The sequence below is a fragment of the Callithrix jacchus genome, chromosome 17, assembly GCF_049354715.1.
Source record: "Callithrix jacchus isolate 240 chromosome 17, calJac240_pri, whole genome shotgun sequence".
NCBI classification, from domain to species: Eukaryota; Metazoa; Chordata; class Mammalia; order Primates; family Cebidae; genus Callithrix; species Callithrix jacchus.
This window is the reverse complement of record NC_133518.1, coordinates 27,530,786-27,544,921: the sequence shown is the minus strand read 5'-3', so window position 1 is coordinate 27,544,921 and position 14,136 is coordinate 27,530,786. Positions and strand designations below refer to the sequence as shown.

General features: G+C 37.9%; 1 long non-coding RNA gene across 2 annotated transcripts in view; it reads right to left on the bottom strand.

Moving 5' to 3' along the window:
* Positions 1–501: 501 nt before the first annotated feature.
* The window catches only part of LOC144579893 (uncharacterized), a 68,114-nt gene continuing 54,479 nt past the window's right edge, over positions 502–14,136 (bottom strand). For both annotated transcript variants that reach the window (XR_013528473.1, XR_013528472.1), the window contains exons 7-8: positions 1,128–1,255; positions 502–856 (exon numbers count right to left, since the gene is read on the bottom strand). This is a non-coding gene — a long non-coding RNA (uncharacterized LOC144579893). The remainder of the gene's footprint in view (positions 857–1,127; positions 1,256–14,136) is intronic.

Here is a 14,136-nt window from a genome sequence, read left to right as displayed (position 1 = left end):
TGCTGCACCTATCAACCCGTCATTTACGTTAGGCACTTCTCCTAATGTCATCCCTTTCCCACCCAGCCCCTGACAGGCCCTGGTGTGTGATGTTTTCCTCTCTGTGTCCATGAGCAGGCTTATTCCTTTTAATTCCTTCAGTTAGCATTAGCTCAGTTAGCCTCTTCATTTTCTTTGCTTCTTTTGGCTGTAATAGTTCTACTGAGATTCTCTTGTTTGAATCCTTCCCTGTAATCCATTTCAAGAAAATGTTCCTTTCAGTTTTAAACTTCACTCTTGCATGTCCTATATATGTCATGCCCCCTTCCACAAAATTATGCTGCCAAATAATCATTTTAGCACATAAACTTCCTAAGTTCATGCAAACTTACACAGTATCATCTTTTTAAGTTGTCCCTTTGTTCTCTTTGTAGCTTTAACGTAGCCAAAAGTTGCAGATACTCTATCACATATATTTTGACAGAAAAATAAAACATATTCATCAATGAATAGCATATGTATTTACCTCCAGTAGCCTGGGGAAAACAGAAACAATCAGAATAGTTCTATAAATAGAAGCTTAATCAGTTTAATCTCTTCACGGTTTCCACAAACACAGCCATTCTGCCCAAGGTAAGATTCTCTTCCAGGATTTGCTTCATCCATAGCAAAAGACCGTTATTTATCCTTCCTTCTTCTTCCAAGCTCCAATATGTGCTTCAAAATGTATAATAATCTACGCCTGATGAAATGGAAAGGGGAATCACTTTTCCACTTAAATAGCAGAGAGCAATCCTTTAGTGACATCGACACCTTGGGTGGTGATTTTTTTATGTACTCCTTTCCAAAAGTGATCTTTATCCTGCTTCTGTGTATCCTAAAATAATAAAAACACAAACCAAAAAAAAAAACTATAATTTAAACTTAACCCATAGTATAAGATGTGACAAAGTAAGACACTGTATTCATTTCCTATTGCTATTATAACAAATTACCAAAAACATGGTGGCTTAAAACAAAACAAATTCATTATTTGACAGTTCTAGAAGTCAGAAGTCTAAAATGGATCTCATTGAGCTAAAGTCAAGGTGGCAGCAGGATTGTGTTCTTTCTGGAGGAATTAGACAGAGAAAAATCTATTTCCTTACCTTTTCTAGCTTCTAGAAGATGTCCACAGATTTAACTCCTGCTCCCCTCTCATTTTTAAAGCCAACAATGGGTGGATGCACTTCACACACTACACCATTCTGACACCGACTCTCCTTCCATCTTTAACCTATAAGGAACCTGTGATTACATTAAGTCCACCTAGATAATCCAGGATAATATACCTGTCTCAAAGTCAGCTGATTAACAACTTTAGTTCCTTTTTGCCATGTAATTTAACAGTTTACAGGATCTGGAAATTAAGATGTGAACATCTTTGGGAAGAGATTTTCCTATTACAGTATTATGAATGAATTTATTAGTAACAAACAAACAAACAGAACCTGCATTTTCAAATTAATGTCATCTCCTTCAAAGTAGTCCCACTTGGGGAGACTACATACTTTCTAATCCTGCTGAAATTATTAAAGAGGTTATCTTTTTTGGTGCTGTCTGCAAATTCAATGGAAAATTCTTGGACTATCTATACATTTATCAAATTTTTATGCATTTAAATATGAATTTGCATTTGAACAGAGCCAAAAGTCATATTAAAGCAAATGTATTGACTATCATAAATAATCAAGTTAAAAAGTGTCACTTTAAATCAAAAACAAGATAAAACCAATGAAATAATGAGATTGATGTTTTTTTCAGCAGACTGATTTTTCTTGTAAATAATAACGCTATAATAATCATCATAGTAACAAATAGCTAACTGGTATTCAGTACTACTCCAGGAGTTTTATATGAATTATCTTATGCCTGTGAGGCAGGTACTATTGTGAACTCCATTTTGCATGAGTTTAAAAAGTAGAGAGTTTGAATAACTTCTTTAAGGTTAGAAAGTGGAGGAGAAGGGATTTCAGCCCAAAGAATCTGCTCCTAATCCTGTCACCAGCAAAATACCTACACAATTATTTCTATTTTATTTACACCTAACTTCCCACCCACAACCCTCATTTCACTTTCACAAATATTTGGTCTATAATTTCATTCTTTAGTTTAAAGACATAAAAGCTCCCTATTGACAAATAGATTTTTTAAAATATATATATATATATATATATTTTTTTTTTTTAATTGCATTTTAGGCTTTGGAGTACATGTGAAGAACATGCAAGATTGTTGCATAGGTACATACATGGCAATGTGGTTTGCTGCCTTTCTCCTCATCACCTATACCTGACATTTCTCCCCATGTTATCCCTCCCCAACTCCCTACCCCCCACTGTCCCTCCCCTACTTCCCCCCAACAAACCCCAGAGTGTGATGCTCCCCTCCCTGTGTCCATGTGTTCTCATTGTTCAACACCTGCCTATAAAGTGTTTGATTTTCTGTTCTTGTGTCAGTTTGCTGAGAATGATGGTTTCCAGGTTCATACATGTCCCTACAAAGGACACAAACTCATCGTTTTTTAATGGCTGCATAGTATTCCATGGTGTATATGTGCCACATTTTCCCGCTCCAGTCTATCATTGATGCTCATTTGGGTTGGTTCCAAGTCCTTGCTATTGTAAACAGTGCCACAGTGAACATTTGTGTACATCTATCCTTATAATAGAACAATTTATAGTTCTTTGGATATATACCCGGTAATGGGATTGCTGGGTCAAATGGAATTTCTATTTCTAGGTCCTTGAGGAATCGCAACACTGTCTTCCACAATGGTTGAACTAATTTACACTCCCACCAGCAGTGTAAAAGTGTTCCTATTTCCCCGCATCCTCTCCAGCATCTATTGTCTCCAGAGTTTTTAATGATCACCATTCTAACTGGCTTGAGATAGTATTCAATGTAGTTTTGATTTGCATTTCTCCAATGACCAGTGATGATGAGCACTTTTTCCTATGTTTGTTGGCCTCATGTATGTCTTTTTTTGTAAAGTGTCTGTTCATATCCTTTGCCTACTTTTGAATGGGCTTGTTTTTTTCTTGGAAATCTGTTTTAGTTCTTTGTGGATTCTGGATATTAGCCCTTTGTTAGATGGGTAGATTGCAAATTTTTTTCCCATTCTGTTGGTTGCTGGTTCACTCTAATGAGGGTTTCTTTTGCTGTACAGAAGTTCTGGAGTTTAGTTAGGTCCCATTTGTCTTCTAGGTATACTATCATGTCGTCTGCAAATAGAGACAATTTGACTTCCTCCTTTCCTAATTGAATACGTTTTATTTCTTTTTCTTGCCTGATTGCTCTGGCTAGAACTTCCAATACTATATTGAATAGGAGGGGTGAGAGAGGGCATCCTTGTCTAGTGACAGATTTCAAAGGGAATGCTTCCAGTTTTTGCCCATTCAGTATAATATTGACTGTGGGTTTGTCATAAATAGCTTTTATTATTTTGAGATATGTTCCATCAATACCTAGTTTATTGAGAGTTTTTAGCATAAAGTGCTGTTGAATTTTGTCAGAGGCCTTCTCTGCATCAATTGAGATAATCGTGTGGTTTTTGTCTTTGGTTCTGTTTATGTGGTGAATTACGTGTATAGAATTGCATATATTGAACCAGCCTTGCATCCCTGGAATGAAGCTTACTTGATCATGATGAATAATCTCTTTGATGTGCTGTTGCACTCACTTTGCCAGTATTTTATCGAATATTTTTGCATCTATGTTCATCATGGATATTGGCCTGAAGTTTTCTTTTCTTGTTGAGTCTCTGCTGGATTTTGTTATCAGGATGATATTGGTCTCATAAAATGATTTGTGAAGGATTCCCTCTATTTGGATTGTTTGGAATAGTTTCGGAAGAAGTGGTACCAGCTCCTCTTTGTATGTGTGGTAGAATTCAGCTGTGAACCCAACTGGACCTGGGCTATTTTTGGTGGGTAGTTTATTTACCTGTGGTCTTTGTAGTTGGTGACTTTCTGATGGGGTCTCTGAATGGTTGGCCTGTTTGTTGATGATGAAGTTATTTCTTTCTCTTTCTTAGTTTTCCTTCTAACAGTCAAGCCCCTCAGCTGTAGGACTGCTGGAGGTCCACTTCAGACCCTGCTTGCCTGGGGATCACCTGCAGTGGCTGCAGAACAGTAAGGGTTGCTGCCAGTTTCTTCTTCTGCTATCTTTGTCCCAGAAGGATACCTGCCAGATGTCAGTCTGAGCTCTCCTTTATGAGGTGACTCTTTGGATATATGGGGTCAGAGAGCTGCTTGAGGAGACAGTCTGTCCTTTATAGGAGCTCAAGTGCTGAGCTGTGAGCTCTGTTGTTCCATTCAGAGCTGCTGGGAAGGTATGTTTAAGTCAACTCATAAACACCTTTTTTTCCCCAAGTTCTCTGTCCCAGGAAGGTAGGGCTTTATTTATAAGTTTCTGTCATGCTGCTGCCTTTTTTCAAGGATTCCCTGCCCAGTAAGGAGGCAGCCTAGTCACAGTCTGCCAGCAGAGCCATTGCTGAGCTGCTGTGGGCTCTGCCCAGCTGCTGTGTGAACTTCCCTGCAGTCCTGTTTATAGGGGCATAGTTAGAACTGCCTCGGCAATGGCAGCCCACCTCTGTAATGGCAGGCAGCTTCAGTAATGGCGGACTGCCTCAGCAATGGTGGACTGCTTCAGCAATGGCAGACTGCCTCGGTTGTGGTGGACTGCCTCAGTAATGGTGGATGCCCTCTACCCCACAGAGCTGGACCATCCCAGATTCAGCTGTGCTTGCTGTGAAACTGTCAATCCAGAGCATTTCAGATTGCTGGTCTTTGTGGGGGTGGGACCGGCCATGCCTTATCACCTGGCTCCCTGCCTCAAACCCCCTTTTTTTCAGTTGAATGGGTGACTCTGTCTCCCAGGCACTTCAGTCACCAGTTGAAATGGCACCCAGATTTATGTGAGTTCTTGTGCCGAGACCCATTGTGCTGGCTGAAACAGCCACGCTGGGGGCTTGTGGTGCTTTTTTGCCTGGGAATCTCCTGGCCTGGCTCCCTATTTCAGTCCCTTTTTTATCAGTTGAATGGGCCACTCTGTCTCCCAGGCACTCCAGTCACCAGGTGAAATGGCACCAGGACCCGTGTGAGTTTTTTGTGTGGAGACCCGGCACCCCAGCCGAAAGCTGGAGACCTGTGGCACTCCTCCCCCCCCAGGAATCTCCTGGTCTGTGAGCAACAAAAATCTGTCTGGAAATGAGGTGGCCACTCCACTCTGGGCTCTTGCTGGGAGCTGCAATCCAGAGCTGCTCCTACTCGGCCATTCTGGATCCCCCTCCAACAAATAGATTTGTTTTTAAAGGTAAGCTAACATACATCTGGTCATTTATGTAATCAATTCCATCCTTTCTCATTTGATTTAAACATCAAAATATTCTGTTAAAGCAGGAAAAAATATTTAAGTATAATAATAATAGTCAGGTGACATGTTTAGTTGGCTTGTGCTTTGTGACATTTAATTTAAGAATTACACAATAACCAAAAAAAGAACAAACATGAGATAAAGACCAAGAGATGACTCCAAGCAGATAGCAATTTTCCAAGTTTATCATGGTGTAAAACAGATAACGCATTCAGTACGCTTCTCAATGTACAGACGTATGGAGCTATGTCATATGATGGGGCTGTGTCCAAATAACCCATATTAAGTTGAAAATACTGTGAGTCAAAAACACACATACAACTTACAATATTTTCTCTTTTTAAAAAAACAACAGAAATGTATTTTCTCACAGTTCTGGAGGCTGGAATTCTAAGATTAGAGTGTTGTCAGCTTTGGTTTCTCTTGAGACTTCTCTCATTTGCTTGCAGATGGCTGCCCTCTCCCTATGTCTTCATGTGGCTTTTTTTGTCTGTGTGTGGAAGTCTCTGGTGTCTTTCTGTCTGTCCATATTTCCTTTTCTTATGAGGACACCAGTCACATTGGGTTAGAGCTTAAACATGAATTTTGGAAAACACAATTCAGTCCATAACATTCTGGTGCTCTCTCTGAACCAGTGCACCACCCAGGTGAGCCTGGAAGCTGCCACAACTGTCTCAGAGTCAGGGCCCACACCCCTCCCCTATTGCTGAGCATCAAGTCCTGTATGATAAGGGCTGTGGCTTCATTATCCCTTTTAAAACTTATAGTGACCTTATGAGGTGGGCTTGGTTTTTAGCTGAATGTTAGAAGCTTCGAGAGGTGAAATAACTTGCCCAAGGTTGCCAACCAGAACTATACCCTTGTCTAGTGTGTCTCAATTTTCAATATTTTCCACTTAGGATGGGTTTATCAAAAAGAAATCCCATCATAAGTAAATAAGCATCTGCAGAGAATATCTAGTGCCTCGGATTTTCTTCCCAGCAATTCTGGGTGCAGACGTTAGGTATGCAAAATTTCTAAATGTTATTCTGCTGTAAAAAGATCATCTCTAACTACCATCTTTATTGACAAATGAGTGGGAGAAGGAGACTTTCCATCCTAAGAATAAGTCAGAAGGAGACAGACATGCACATTGTGATGTTCCAGTGTCTGTGAAAAGGCTGAGAAGTCAAACCAGCCTGGCCGGCAAATTAACTCCTCTGAGGCTCCTTTCTGGGCAGCAGCATCAGGAAGCCATTGAGAGCAGTTTAGCCATAGAGGAGATTGGAAGGGACTCTTTGGGCATATAATACTAAAAGCAGAAGATGTATTTAGTCGCCTCTTATCCCTACAAAAGTAAGAATGTAAAGACAACGTCTCAGATCCAGCATGTCAGTTCGTCCCTGAAAATTATAAGAAGCTGAAGTCCACATCCAGTGACTTGCAGGAGGTCCATGTCATCCCTGGGATTTCTGCAGATTCCCAGAATTGTATTATTATGAACACCTCTCCCTCTCAGTTCCCAGTTCTGCTCAGTTAGCTCAGTCTAAAGATCATCTTTCCTTCATAAGCCTAAGTTATTCACCACGCTGCATCAACCTCCGTAATTTACAAACACACAAATTAAACCACTCACACCTGGTAGCATGGCATTGGGGTCTGAGTGTCTGGGAATACTGACACTATATATATATATAGTAAATTGAGACAGACTACATATGTATATATAAACAGCATCACACAAAAACCCACATGTAATATGTGACATCTCCATTCAATTAAAGCTTTTGGCTATTCTCTGTCGCCTCTGCCCTTCTCTTACCCCCCGCAAAACAATTTAATCAGGAGCAAAATATATATTTTAATAAATGTAAACATACATATATAATTTTCTCATGCAGAGTAATATATCTCCCTCTAGTCCCTCAATAACAAGTTTTCTTTGGAGCAACCAAAATCTGGAACTTTGATTTCCAGCATGAATGTTGTATGGTGAAATGGGAGGTTTTATTTATATAATAGTTAAGCAGATAAGGTAATAACTAGAGGTATTATCAACTACTCGATTTGAGTTCCCACCTTGAGTCTATTACCAAACTGTATCATTCCTCCATACAAACTACCTCTCAGAATTACACTCTTGTTTCCCAATTCCCCAGACATTTCCTGGGACTGTATCTGCAGTGCCCAGATTATCAGCACCCTCCATAGATGCCATTGTCTTCCTTCCCAACCCAGAAACTGCTGCTGAAATCACTTTGACAAATATTTGTTTTATAATCTCATTCTTTAGTTTAAAGACACAAAAGCTCCCTATTGCCAAATAGATTTTTTAAATGTAAGCTAACATACATCTGGCCATTTATCTAATCAACTCCATCCTTTCTTACTTTCTGTACAAATCTACCTCTGGCCAAGTAAATCTATTTCCAGACTCCAATCAGCATGATTATTTATTCTCACAAGCATGTTTGTTTTTAGTTGCATGCCAGCTCCAGTGCCTGAAATATTCCTTCTCCTTTCTTCATCAATGAATATTCATTGGCACTTCAAAAACGAGTCAAATTTTCTCTTCTCATCTACAGGATGTGCTTCTTGACCTATGCCACCTAACTGAGATCACTGCTTTACCCTCAGCCCCTTTATCAGTTAAGCACTCTCTCATCCATGAGCATACATCTAGCCAAAATAACTTATATTAGTTGTGTACTAAGCACTGTGTACTAAGCACTTCACATGAGTATTAGCTCATTTAATCCTCACCAAAAAACTTTTAACATGTCTACTATTATCCCCATTTAAACAGATGAGAAAACTGATGTTTAAAGAGCTTAAACACTTGTCCAGAACCACATAGCTAGAGCATGGAAGAACAAGATTTTGAACCTGGACTCTCTGAGTTCATCACTTGTACTTTAACCACTATAACATAAAACTGGTACAACAATTGTGTTATTCAATACATAGAGAGTCATTCATGTTTGTCTAATCTGTTAATCCATCCAGACCAGGAACTTCTGAAAGCAAGGGATGGCTCCTTCTACTGTAATCATTTATAATCCTTGTCTCTTTTTCTTCAGATATTTTGTTTTAAAATGGGGGAGGGAACTCATAATGGAATGACATAATGATATTTATTCTTCTCATAAGTGAAACATGGTTGACTCCATAGTCCATCAATCAGTATCAGTTATCCGCTAAGTAAGCTGATTTTAAGAGTTATCAGTTATCACTTAAGAGTAATAGATGTATGCCTAAAATTGCTACAAGTGGAATAATTATACTCCTGAGCTTCATCAGGTGGAATTGTTTAAAATTCTGAAAAATCAAATTCTTTCCAGACAACATAGGAACATGATCTGCTCTTTTCTCTTGTTCTCAAGGAATCTAAACACAATAAGAAATATAGCATTTCTATGAAATCAAATTTCTTCCAGAAAAACAAACAAAAGAAAATATGTATTTCTAAACTAGACTATGTAAAAAATGGTGTTTGTTTGCAAAAGTCCCAGGAGGAAACAAATTGCCTTTCTTTCCAGGCTAAATTAAGGGTACCTAATAACCTTCTTTAAAAAAAGAATAATTGTATTGTGTATATTTTAGCTTTACAGCATGATGTTATGGAATATGTACAGATAGTAAAATGGTTATCATGGTGAGGCAGATTAACATATCTATCATTTCACAGTTACTTTTTTGTAACAAGAGCACTTAAAATATACTTATTTAACAAAAATCCTTAATACAGTACAATTTGTTAACTTTATCCGTGTTGTACATTAGATCTATAACTGTGTTCATCTTATATATCTGTTATGTTGTGTCCTTGACCTACATATCGCCATTTCCTCCCCCTACCCTTAGCCCATGGTAACCACTATTTCATTCTCTATCTCTATGTACTTGAGCTCTTTTTTTCCCACATATAAGCAAGATCATGCAATAGTTCTTTTTCTGTGTCTGGTTTATTTCACTTAATAAAATGTCACCCAGGCCTTCCATGTTGTAGCAAAAGGCAAGTTAGCAATCCCCCTTCTGGGTCTATGCTCAAAGGAGATGAAATCACCTTATTCCCATGTTCACTGCAACATTATTCACAATAGCCAAGATATAGAAACAACCTAAATATCCATTGACAGACAAACGGATAGAGAAAATGCAGTGTATACACAATGGAATATTATTCAGCCTTTAAAAAAAAGTGATCGTAACAATCTTCCTGATGATATATCTAAGTATTGCCAGTATTTATTATACAGTCAAATATTGCATTTCTTGCAACCATTAGTCTTAGTATGCTTTTACATGTTGAATAGCCTCTCAATAAGAAAATTAATCAAAGAAAACAAAATCATATTTCTTCCTCAAAATTGCAATAGAATAAAATGTATAAAAGGGATGAAATAAGCAATACATGATTTATTTTACAACTTCTTATGCACCAAAAGCCCATTTCCACTAGAGCAAATCTTAAAGCTCTCTGTAGGTATTTGATAGATGTTGACTTTTTTTTCTACCTATTCTTATTAGTTACAGAATGCTACCTCTATTTAATTTTCAACTACCAGCTAGCAGAGCTGGGTTTGGGAATTTACAATGGTATTTTTATAATGCCCCCGTCTTGCAGCTAGTCTACTTAGGAAATGCAAACTAATTTTTACATTGCTCTTTTTAAAACAACATGAAGAAATAAACAAATCCAATGACAGAAAAACAATTATGCAATTCATTCTAACTCATTCTGTGTATAATTTTCAAAATATATGTTACTTCAAATTATCCATTTTTCAGCTCTTTATGAGAAAAAACCTGGGAATTGGCAGATTTGGAAATGCATTTCTTTAAAAAAAACTGGGCTTAATAAAATGAACTGAAATACTTTCATAAGAATTATACATTTATTTTAAATTAATTCATCGATGCTGACTTATTCACTTAAAATTGTAAAAACGTTTTTACTATTAGACCATCTTGACTCATTTAATTAGTTAAAGACTTCATGCCAGTTTAATGTGCCTGGAGGTTTCTGCATACTTCATTATAAAAACAGAGTTTAAAGATAAAGACCTTCCTTGATAATGTTGATAAAAATCATTTAAATGGATAGAATAGTCAATAGGGCTTTATGATTACATTAAACCTATATCAGAAAAAAAATGGTATTAATTCTCAAAATATTCATACTTTAAACAGTATTTAACATTATGTAAATGTGATAAGGACTCTCCAATTTATTTCACAGGGATTTGGGCAGGAGGCAGTCAGCAGGTGAGAGAGAATGAGACCAGGTTGATGCAAATAGTCATTCGATCATATAGAAAAGGGAGTGGGAGGAGAGAAGAAAAAATACAAGGAGAAGCTGGGAAGGAAGAGTAAGGGAGGAGAAGGAAAACTAATACTTCTCAAGCACATCTAATTTGGCAGGCATTATTCTAAATATCTTGCTATGAATTACTATATTGAAGCTCCATGAGCTCCATGAAGTAGGTGCTAGCATTATCTTCATTGCACAGATGAAGAAGAAGAGAGGCTAAAATTCTTTCAAGCTAGTAGTTTGATTGAGGGGAAGAAGAAAAAGGAAGAAAAGGAATAGCCAGATGGGTAAAAATACTTTCCTTCTGGGAGGGAAAATGTATTTACTATACATGTTATCTACTTGGGTTCTCTACTTGTTTTCTATTCAGGGACTCTTATACTGAGATAATAGAAAAAACTTTCCTTTACAAGAGAACAGGAATTTTTGAACACCACCCATGAAAGGTATCAGTCTACCAAACTGAGCCTCTGTGTGAAGTAAAAATAAGCATTCATCCTTTTGAGAATGAATCACAAAAACAGCAACTCAGTGGATTAATTAGGGAAAAGCACCCACTCCAGTTGGATGAGACAATCAAGGTTATACTTCCTCTGGGCTAAAGTCACCCCAGACCAGGGATTACCACCTAGCAAGTGGGAGTTTAGCTTCCACTGTCCAGGTGCTCCTGTGCAGGGCACAGCCTGCTCAAATGATCACACACTAAAACCTAGGTCAAGATGGGTATGTTAATTTTGTTAAAAGGCTTCATAACTAAATCTAATAACCTTTGGAGACTCACTTCCCGTCTTACTCAGCACTCCCTTGAACCTGAGATTCAGCAACACCTTTCGGTCTCAGCATATCCTGTTTCTTGGCTCAGAATATCATCCCTTGCCTTGTAGGCCCTTGCCTACCTGGATAATCACTATTCAGCTCAATTCAAACGCCACTTTTTCTAGGAAGCTGTTCCTAAAGGCAAAGTTAAGAAATAAAACAGACCAGACAGGAGACTAATGTTGCCGAAAGGAAAATCCAATAGCCAAGAATAGACACATTTTAGTCCGAGAGTCAGACTGTAAAAAAGAAGTGTTTTGGGCTTAATTCCTATTATTTTGTCAATTGACTACAATTAAATGGTGAGAAAATCAGAGCTCATGTGCTTCCAATACATACTCACTCTGCAAATGTTCTTGCAATCCCTACTATTTCCAAATTAAAAGGTCTTTAAAGCCCAACATAAGTGGCCCTCAGTAAACTTCTGGAAGCCTGTTTTTTCAGTTTTAAAATGGGCATACCTCCCTTAACAAAGTGTTATAGCAAATGTTCTCTAAATGTTAGCTCCTTCCCTTAGATGGTGTGAAAGATATGCTTACATTTCCCCAACCCCACTAATCTTTAAACTCCTAAAGCCAAAATCATGTCTTATTTACATAGATTCTCTTTGTATCTTTCTTCTCACCCCACCTCTAACTCATCACAATATCTAACACATAAACATTTTCCCATTAAATATTTGATAAATGCACACAAAGATGCTATACAGTACCTGCCTGTAAGGACTTCAACGATTTATAGGAGAGATACCAAAATTTCCCAAAGAAGCTATGGTACCCAGCAAAGGAAGAACTGAGGTATTAAATACTGTGGAAGTTGTTCTTTTCCTCATCTCTGATGCTTATGAATTTATTCACGTAACAAATATTTTAAAATTATATTTTTAAGTGCATATGTCATGTGGAAAGCACTGTAGTTGGAGTTATGGGGAGAGGAGGGAAAAGGGCAGGGGAGCCTTTGCCTTCAAGTCCAAATGAAGAAAAGAGACATTTATCTAAATAATTAGAAGTCACTATTGACTATGATGATCACAATATAGAGAATCAACCCAAAATGTCAGGGCCATTCAAAAAGGAGAGTGATGATCTGTAAGGCAGCAGTGTGAGAGAACAAGCTTTCCATGTCTTCATGGAAACCTGACAAGGTGAAAGACAGCTATAAATACTTTGTCAAGCTTAACACCAGGGAAGCATGGGCCAATGATGTTGGCTTTATTACTTTTATGGTTATTACATATGTACCACAATGCAAAGAAGATTAGAAGATAAACACCAAAATGTTAGTGGGTATGAACTCAATGTGATCAGATTATAATTTTTTTCTAGACATGTGTATTTTTTTGTCTTTTTAACATTTGCTCATTTACCATAGGTTAACAATTGGTTCCATAATTAGAAGATAAAACCATTAGTCATTCTTACTTCTCTAATGTTCTTACATGCTACCAAATAATAATATAAATGAATATGGCATCTTTAATCCACTTTCCCCATGCTCTTAAATATTAAGGTTCCTATAGTTCAGTGGCATCCATTTCTTATTTCTCTTTGAATCATTTAAATTGTATATTTTTATTGGGAAAAGGGTCCCCTATTCAATAAGTAGTGCTGAGAACACTGGCTAACCATATGCAGAAGATGAAATGACCCCTACCTATCACACAGATCCTTCTGCTTTTGGGAAGTTTCTTTCAGCAGAGGCACAGCTGCAGTGCTGGACTTAGCAGGGAAAGTTTGCAGCTCTACCCCAACAGTCAGGCAGTTCTGTTGCTTGTGAAAGATCTTGGAAAATAGAACTTCTTTTACCCTCATCTACCACTGCAGACATAACTGGGGCTTCTCTCACAGGAGCTTGGCATGGGTGTGCCTACAGACAGCCTTTCTGGAACACTTCAGGGTGACTGCATCCCCACAGAAAGAGCACCCTCCAGGTTTAGGCTTAAATGAGAGGTAGTCACAATTCCTTTCTTCTTGAAACATCAACATTCCTAAAGATGAAAGGAGGTGGCTTTCTGATCTGAATAGTCAGCACACTGCATCAGGAGTAAGTCTGGGAGGTGGATCACTTTCCTGCTGGCCTGGCATGGGAGCTGAGGTGGTTCCCACTCTTCTCCAAATAAGATCTCAGTGTGTTTTACTGAGAGGTCTCCCAGTCACCTCTGTCAAGGCTGGAACTTCTGCCTACCATCAGGTATTACATTTATCTACCTGCTTTAGCCACAACTGGTTTCTACCCCACTGGCCTGGAGCCAGAAATATTCAACCTAGCTAATAAAATACTGAGGGGGAAATAAATGAATAAGTGCATACCACAGGGGAATGAGATAAGTTTCAAGAAACCTCTACCATACCAACCTTATATGAGAAAGTGGACTTGCTCACACACCAAGCACATTGCTACTACAACCAGCATCTGAGAAAGCCTCATAAAAAGACTGCTTATAACCAAGAACTCATATAGAGTCTTCAACCATGAAAGCACCAAGAGCTGAATTAGGTTACAACAAACATTAAACACTAAAGTCATATCTTTAAAGGGGAAAATAATTTTAAAACACAGTCAAATCAAAAATAAACTCAAGAGTAATTACAAGAAATAGTCTACATAAATAAAAAAAACAGAAAAATAATTCT